This window comes from Oncorhynchus nerka, linkage group LG12 (genome assembly GCF_034236695.1).
Source record: "Oncorhynchus nerka isolate Pitt River linkage group LG12, Oner_Uvic_2.0, whole genome shotgun sequence".
Classification (NCBI taxonomy): Eukaryota; Metazoa; Chordata; class Actinopteri; order Salmoniformes; family Salmonidae; genus Oncorhynchus; species Oncorhynchus nerka.
The window spans coordinates 2,963,647-2,972,290 of NC_088407.1; the positions used below are offsets into that span (position 1 = coordinate 2,963,647).

The following is an 8,644-nucleotide window of genomic DNA, read 5'->3' on the forward strand; positions in this document are numbered from 1 at the left end:
GCTGTGCGTCTTTAATTGCACCAACGCACCACAGGGTACTCACAATAGTAACGACCCCAAACACAGGGAATGAAAATGTACAACGGAAAAGTCACGACCAGGCACTAACACGTACCTCTACAACAGAGCCGAAGGTTACACTGAAATAATCCCGCACAACAACCAGGCGGGCCGGCTGTCTAATAAAGACAAACTAATCATACCTAAACAGGTGCTACCAATAAACATACAAGGAGGGGAGGAAAGACAATCAGTGGCAGCTAATAGGCCGGTGATGACGACCGCCGAGCGCCACTCGTGACAGTATTGATAAGCAGTAAATAGCCCAGGTATTGATATGGGAGAGCTTGGCATAAGGCAAAAATAGCCCTGGTATTGATAAGCAGTAAATATCCATGGTATTGATTTGGGGGTGCTTTACATAAGGAGTAAATAGCCCAGGTATTGATATGGGAGAGCAAGACATAAGGAGTAAATAGACCTGGTTAAGAAATGGGAGTGCTTTACATGACGAGTAAAAAGCCCTGGTATTCATAACGAGTAAATAGACCTAGTATTGATAATTAGTAAATAGCCCTGGTATTGATGAGGAGTAAATAGCCCACTTACTGTTAAGAAGTAAGTAGCCCAGCTATTGACATTGGAGAGCTGGATATATGACTAAATAACCCTGTTATTGATGAGGAGTAATTAGCCCTGTTATTGATGAGGAGTAATTAGCCCTGTTATTGATGAGGAGTAATTAGCCCTGTTATTGATGAGGAGTAATTAGCCCTGGTATTGATGAGGAGTAAATAGCCCTGGTATTGATGAGGAGTAATTAGCCCAGGTTTTGATAACGAGTAAATAGCCCTGGTATTGATAAGGGAGAGCTGGACATATGGAGTAAATATCTCAGGTGTTGCTAAGGAGTAAAAAGCCCTGGTATTGATAATGAGTTAATAGCCCAGGTATTGGTGAGGAGGAAATAGCCCTGTTATTGATAAGCAGTAAATTGCCCTGGTATTGATAAGCAGTAAATAGCCTTGTTATTGATAAGCAGTAAATAGCCCTGTTATTGATATGAGTGCTTTACATAAGGAGTACATAGCCCAGGTATTGATATGGGGGTGCTTTAGAGGAGTAAATAGCCCTGGTATTGATATGGGAGTGCTTTACATAAGGAGTAAATGGCCCTGGTATTGATAAGGAGTAAATAGCCCTGGTATTGATATGGGAGAGATGGACATTAGGAGTAAATAGCCCTATTTTTTTATTTAACCTTTATTTAACTAGGCAAGTCAGTTAAGAACAAATTCTTATTTCCAATGACGTCTAGGAACAGTGGGTTACCTGCCTTGTTCAGGGGCAGAATGACAAATTTGTACATTGTCAGCTCGGGGAATCGAACTTGCAACCTTTCGGTTACTAGTCCAACGCTCTAACCAGTAGGCTACCCTGGGAGAGCTGGACATAATTAGTAAATAGCCCTGTTATTGATAATTAGTCATTTGCCTTGGTATTGATAAGGAGTAAATAGCCCTGGTATTGATAAGGTAGAACTGGACATAAGCAGGAGCCCTATTGGAAGTAATTTGAAAGGATTCTAAGTAGCACAGTATTGACTAGTAAATCATCTGATATGATTTACATTTCTAAGTGGTTCTGTACTGGATAAGGAAATACATGGCCACACTGAACTACTTCTGTGTTGAACAGGTGACCGTGTTGAAGAAGAGTGAGGCTGAGATCACCTGATCACCATAACAACCATCAGAATGGAACTCATGGAATTCTAATATAGAACTGTGAGTCACAATGTTGTATGTTGTTACATTGTAGCTCCACCTGCTGGAACAATAGTGGCATTTGATCAAATGTGATCTATTAACTGATACATGTATTATTCTGATTGGAATGTGTTTTAATATGTGTGTTGTATTATTCATTCAGCAGCTGTCCTTTAACATCAGTCATATACTGGTCATATACTGTATAGCATTATGGTTGATACATTGTAAATGCCTTCACTTCTCATGTCTATACAGATCAACTGATAGGTGTTGTGGTTCAGGCATTATTGTTACAGGTTCAGTATAATGTTATACCGTTACATGTTACAGAGATAGAAAACATACAGGAGAGGAGAATTCAATTATTACAATTATTTACTTCCCATTTTGGTCTCATGTTATTTTGTTTAAACATAACTAATGTAGGGCTTTTGTTTCATTGTGGTTGTTTTGTGCAAAACCATTATTTTTCTATGAGTCATCCTGGTAAGATTATTGCTTTTGTCTTTGTAGCAAATAGAAATAAATAAGTGATTTTCCTCAATCATGTAGCCTGTTATTAAAACCTCTGACTCCCCATCCCGCATGCGGGTGTGTAATCATCGCCTGACACTAATTAGCATAAAGCAACGGACATAAATATCCCTAGAAAATATTCCTAGTCATGAAAACCACAAATTAAATATATTGACACAGCTTAGCCTTTTGTTAATCACACTGTCATCTCAGATTTTCAAAATATGCTTTACAGCCAAAGCTAGACAAGCATTTGTGTACGTTTATCGATAGCCTAGCATAGCATTTTGTCCAGCTAGCAGCAGGTAACTTGGTCACGGAAATCAGAAAAGCAAATTAAATCGTTTACCTTTGAGCTTCTGATGTTTTCACTCACGAGACTCTCAGGTAGATAGCAAATGTTCCTTTTTAGCTCCGTTTGTTCTTCACGTTTGGCTGAGAAATAGCCGGAAATTGCAGTCATGAAAACTGCGAAAAATATTCCAAATTAGCTCCATAATATTGACAAACATGGCAAACATTGTATATAATCAATCCTCAAGGTGTTTCTCTATCTATTCGATAATATATCCACCGGGACAATTGGTTTTTCAGTAGGACCAATTGGAGTAATGGCTACCTCTGTATTTTACGGGAGAATCATTCTGGGAGACATCAGGTGACCACTTGCGCAATGTAGCTGCCTACGGGTATTCTTCAACATAAATGTGTAAAACTACACAATGCTGTAGACACCTTGGGGAATACGGAGAAAGAGTAATCTGGTTGATAGCCCATTCACTGCAATAGGGACTCATTGGAACGCAGCGCTTTCAAAACAGAAGGCACTTCCGGATTGGATTTTTCTCTGGCTTTCACCTGCAACATCAGTTCTGTTATACTCACAGACAATATTTTTACAGTTTTGGAAACTTTAGAGTTTTCTATCCTAAGCTGTCAATTATATGCATATTCTAGCATCTTGTCCTGACAAAATATCCTGTTTAAAACGAGTCACAACAGGTTTAATGAATCTGTTCTGAATGACATCAAAACCACTCTGTTTTTAATTTCACTCACTTCCCTTTATGTATCTTCTAAATGCTCCATTCCAGGTTCCCCCTACAGCCCCCAGGGCATTGAGTATCTTCTAAATATTCCATTCCAGGTTCCCCCTACAGCCCCCAGGGCCTTGAGTATCTTCTAAATGCTCCATTCCAGGATCCCCCTACAGCCCCCAGGGCCTTGAGTATACAGTACATTCATTCCCTTCACTTTTTCCACATTTTTGTTACGTTACTAAAATGGATTAAATACTGTTTTTCCTCGTCAACCTACACACAATACCCCATAATGACAAAACGGAAAAGGTTTTTAGAAATGTTTGCAAATGTATTGAAAAAATGTTTTAAATAAATATTTACATACAGTTTAAGTCGGAAGTTTACATACACCTTAGCCAAGTACATTTAAACTCAGTTTTTCACAATTCCTGACATTTAATCCTAGTAAACATTCCATATTTTAGATTCGGTTGAGATCACCACTTTATTTTAAGAATGTGAAATGCCAGAATAATAGAGATTTATTTTAGTTTTATTTCATTCATCACATTCCCAGTGGGTCAGAAGTTTACATACACTCAAATAGTATTTGGTAGCATTGCCTTTAACCTCTTCAACCTATGGGGAAGCTATTTCATTATTGGATAAAAAAACGTGCCCGTTTTAAGCGCAATATTTTGTCACAAAAAGATGCTCGACTATGCATATAATTGACAGCTTTGGAAAGAAAACACTGACGTTTCCAAAACTGCAAAGATATTATCTGTGAGTGCCCCAGAACTGATGCTACAGGCGAAACCAAGATGAAACTTCAAACAGGAAATGAGCAGGATTTTTGAGCCTCTGTTTTTCATTGTCTCCTTATATGGCTGTGAAAGCGCCAGGAATGAGCCTGCCCTTTCTATCGTTTCTCCTAGTTGTCTGCAGCATTGTGACGTATTTGTAGGCATGTCATTGGAAGATTGGCCATAAGAGACTACATTTACCAGGTGTCCGCCCGGTGTCCTTTGTTGAAATTGCTGCGTAATCTCCAAGCTGCTCTCATTCATCCATGTGATTGAGACAGAGAGGAGACTTCCAGGAACGATATATCATGAAGAGATATGTGAAAAACACCTTGAGGATTGATTCTAAACGTTTACCTTGCTTGCTGAATGCTAACGCTAAATGCTAATGCTAGCTATCAATACTGTTACACAAATGCTAGTTTTGCTATGGTTGAGAAGCATATTTTTGAAAATCTGAGATGACAGTGTTGTTAACAAAAGGCTAAGCTTGAGAGCTAGCATATTTATTTCATTTCATTTGCGATTTTCATGAATAGTTAACGTTGTGTTATGCTAATGAGCTTGAGGCTGTAGTCACGATCCCGGATTCGGGATGGCTCGACGCAAGAAGTTAACCCTCCAGACAAGCTTCAATGCCATACAACTCTCCTTCCGTGGTCTCCAATTGCTCTTAAATACAAGTAAAACTAAATGGATGCTCTTCAACCGATCGCTGCCTGCATCTGCCCGCCTGTCCAACATCACTACTCTGGTCGGCTCTGACTTAGAATATATGGACAACTACAAATACCTAGGTGTCTGGTTAGACTGTAAACTCTCCTTCCAGACCCATATCAAACATCTCCAATCCAAAGTTAAATCTAGAATTGGCTTCTTATTTCGCAACAAAGCATCCTTCACTCATGCTGCCAAACATACCCTTGTAAAACTGACCATCCTACCAATCCTTGACTTCGGCGATGTCATTTACCTATAATTTAGGCCAAACAACTACCTCTTTCTAACATTCAAACACAGAGCAAAGAACCTAGGAAAACTAAGGGTTTAAATACATTCAAGGGAAACGAGGCACAGGTGCAAATAATAACTGGAAACAAGGGGAAAACAAAAGGGTCAAAAAGCACAATGGGGGCATCTAGTGGCCAAAACCGGAACAACCCTGGCCAAATCCTGACACATCCTACACATGCTAGATTACGGAGATATAATTTATAGATCGTCTCTCGAGTGGCTCGATGTTCTTTACCATTCGGCCATCGGACTTGCCACCAATGCTCATTATAGGACACATCTATGCACTCCATACTCCTCTGTAAACTGCTCATCTCTGTTGACCTGTGGTTGATGCTTATTTATAAAACCCTCTTAGGCCTCACTCCCCCCTATCTGAGATATCTACTGCAGCCCTCATCCTCCACATACAACACCCGTTCTGCCAGTCACATTCTGTTTAAGGTCCTTAAAGCATACACACCCCTGGGTCGCTCGTCTTTTCATTTCATTTCACTGCAGCTAGCGACTGGAACGAGCTGCAACAAACACTCAAACTGGACAGTTTTATCTCTTCATTTAAAGACTCAATCATGGACAGTCTTACTGACAGTTGTGGCTGCTTTGTGTTATGTATTGTTGTCTCTACCTTCTTGCCCTTTGTGCTGTTGTCTGACCCAAATATTGTTTGTACCATGTTTTGAGCTGCTACCATGTTGTGTTGCTAGCATGCTGTGTTGTCATGTGTTGATGCCTTGCTATGTTGTTGTCTTAGGTCTCTCTTTATGTAGTGGTGTGTGTTTTGTCCTATAATTATATTGTATTTATTTCTCAGACCATGAGAAACAAGATTCTCTGGTCTGATGAAACCAAGATTGAACTCTTTTGCCTAAAGGCCAACCGTCCATGTCTGAAAAAAACCTGGCACCATCCCTACAGTGAAGCATGGTGGTGGCAGCATCCCTACAGTGAAGCATGGTGGTGGCGGCATCATGTTGTGGGGATGATTTCAGCGACAGGGACTTTGAGACTAGTCAGGATCAAGGGAAGATGAACAGAGCGATCCTTGATGAAAACCTGCTCCAGAGTGCTCAGGCCCTCAAACTTGGGCGAAGGTTAACCATCCAACAGGACAATGACTCTAAGCACACAGGCAAGACAATGTAGGAGTGGCTTCGGGACAAGTCTCTGAATGTCCTTGAGTGGCCCAGCCAGAGCCCAGACTTGAACCCAATCGAACATCTCTGGAGAGACCTGAAAATAGCTGTGCAGCGACGCTCCCCATGTAACCTGACAGAGCTTGAGAAGATCTGCAAAGAAGAATGGAGAAACTCCCCAAATACAGGTGTGCCAAGCTTGTAGCGTCATACCCAAGAAGACTCGAGGCTGTAATCGCTGCCAAAGGTGCTTCAACAAAGTACTGAGGAAAGGGTCTGAATACTTATGTAAATGTATTTCAGTATTTGTTTTTTGTTTTTGCAAACATTTCTAGAAACCTGTTTTTGCTTTGTCAGTATGCGGTATTGTTGGAAAAAGTCTAGGGGTCTGAATACTTACCAAATGTATATCTAATATTGAACTAATATTGAAGTATCATGCAGCAACATGGTGACAAGTCTTATCTTTCACGCTGATAAAATGTGTGTATTTTCTGCCATTCTGTTCACACCTGTCTAGCTAGTCACATTAATGTTATATGATCAAATGTTCTTGGGACTCATATGTGACACATATGAATGCAAAAATAACATGCAAAAAATAACATGCTCTTTGAGTATAGTGAGTACCCCCCCCCTCCCCCTCTCATCACCTCTCTCTCCCTCCTACACCCAGGTTATGTTATCTCAGGTCGTACATTCCTGGAGGAGACTCTCTCCTCCTGTCCAAGCAGTATATATATATATATAGAGAGAGAGAGTTTCACAGTAGAACAAAGGAACTTCTTCAACATCACAGAACTTGAACTGAACAATGTCCATGTGTTGTGTAAATGTGTAAACAGTCGGTGGAGAAGTCAGCTATGACCGGTTCATGTTGTTTCATGTTTGTGACCTCATGGAAAGACAATACAGCCACATTACCATAACTCTGTTTATACAGGAGCCTCCTTTATGAGGTTTGCATCTAATTATTGTATAAAATGAATGAGTGAAGATTAAACAATTTGTGAAATTATGTAATTGTAATGTGTAATTGTAATGTGATATTGAACCATTAATGTGAGAGAATAGTATTCCCTTCAAAGTTTAACCTGTTGAGTGTAGGGGGCAGTATTCTGATTCTGAAAAACGTACCCAAATTAAACTGCCTATTTTTCAGGCCCAGAAGCTAGAATATGCATATACTTGTCAGATTAGGATAGAAAACACTCTAAAGTTTCCAAAACTGTCAAAATATTGTCTGTCAGTATAACAGAACTGATATTGCAGGCGAAAACCTGAGGAAAATCCAACCAGGAAGTGCCTCTTATTTTGAGTTCTCCCTGTTCCATTGCATGTCTTCCCTCCATTTAAAGGGATATCAACACATGGTGTGAACAGTTTTTAGACATCGTTTCAGCATTTTATTCTGAAAAATGAGCGAGAACGATCACATAGCGTCAGTGGATGGCTGGGTGCCAGCAGAGTTTTGCATGCGCCAACAGCATGTTCTCTCTCTCTCCTATTGAAAAAGCTACGGTCCCGTTGAAATTTTATTGATTATTTATTGTAAAACCAACCTGAGAATTGATTCTAAAAAACATGTACATGTTCCTACGAACTTTGCGGATACTATTTCTAATTTTTCGTCTGCCTGTCGTGACCTGCACGAGCCTGTGGATTACGAAATATAACACGCCAAACAAATGGAGGTTTTTGAATATAAAAATAATCTTTATCGAACAAAAGGAACATTTATTGTGTAACTGGGAGTCTCGTGAGTGCAAACATCCAAAGATCATCGAAGGTAAGCGATTCATTTTATTGCTTTTCTGACTTTCATGACCAATCTACTTTGCTGCTAGCTGTTTGTAATGTCTGCTGAGAGAGATGTCCTCACATAAATGCTTGGTTTGCTTTCGCTGTAAAGCTTTTTTTAAATCTGACACCCCAGGTGGATTAACAACAAGCTGTGTTTTGCTATATTGCCCTTGTGATTTCATGAAAAAAAAATATTTTTAGTAATTTAATTTGAATTTGGTGCTCTGCTATTCAGCGGATGTTGATGAACGGGATGATCAACGGGATGGGTGCGCCAAGAAGTTAAACTCTGACACTATCGATACCAACAGAATAAGAGCAAATCTTCGATACTAATTACTAGTCTGCAGCTAGGAATTCTATACCATTACACCGTAACTATGTCGACCTCCGATGCGAGGACTGACAACTGACAAAACATATATTCTATAAGAACATTTATGAATGGGACTCTGAAGTATCCATTCTAACCACAAAAGACTTCTTGGAAGCAGATGGAGAGATGAGCGGATGAACTTTCCAACAAAGACTGACGATTCCAACAGAGATCTCTGATGACACACTGAGTGTAAATA

At 39.8% G+C, this 8,644-nt stretch overlaps 1 long non-coding RNA gene across 2 annotated transcripts in view; it reads left to right on the plus strand.

Moving 5' to 3' along the window:
- The window catches only part of LOC135574217 (uncharacterized), a 28,954-nt gene extending 26,638 nt beyond the window's left edge, over window positions 1–2,316 (plus strand). For both annotated transcript variants that reach the window (XR_010465241.1, XR_010465240.1), the window contains one exon: window positions 1,699–2,316. This is a non-coding gene — a long non-coding RNA (uncharacterized LOC135574217). The remainder of the gene's footprint in view (window positions 1–1,698) is intronic.
- The last annotated feature ends 6,328 nt before the right edge of the window (window positions 2,317–8,644 follow it).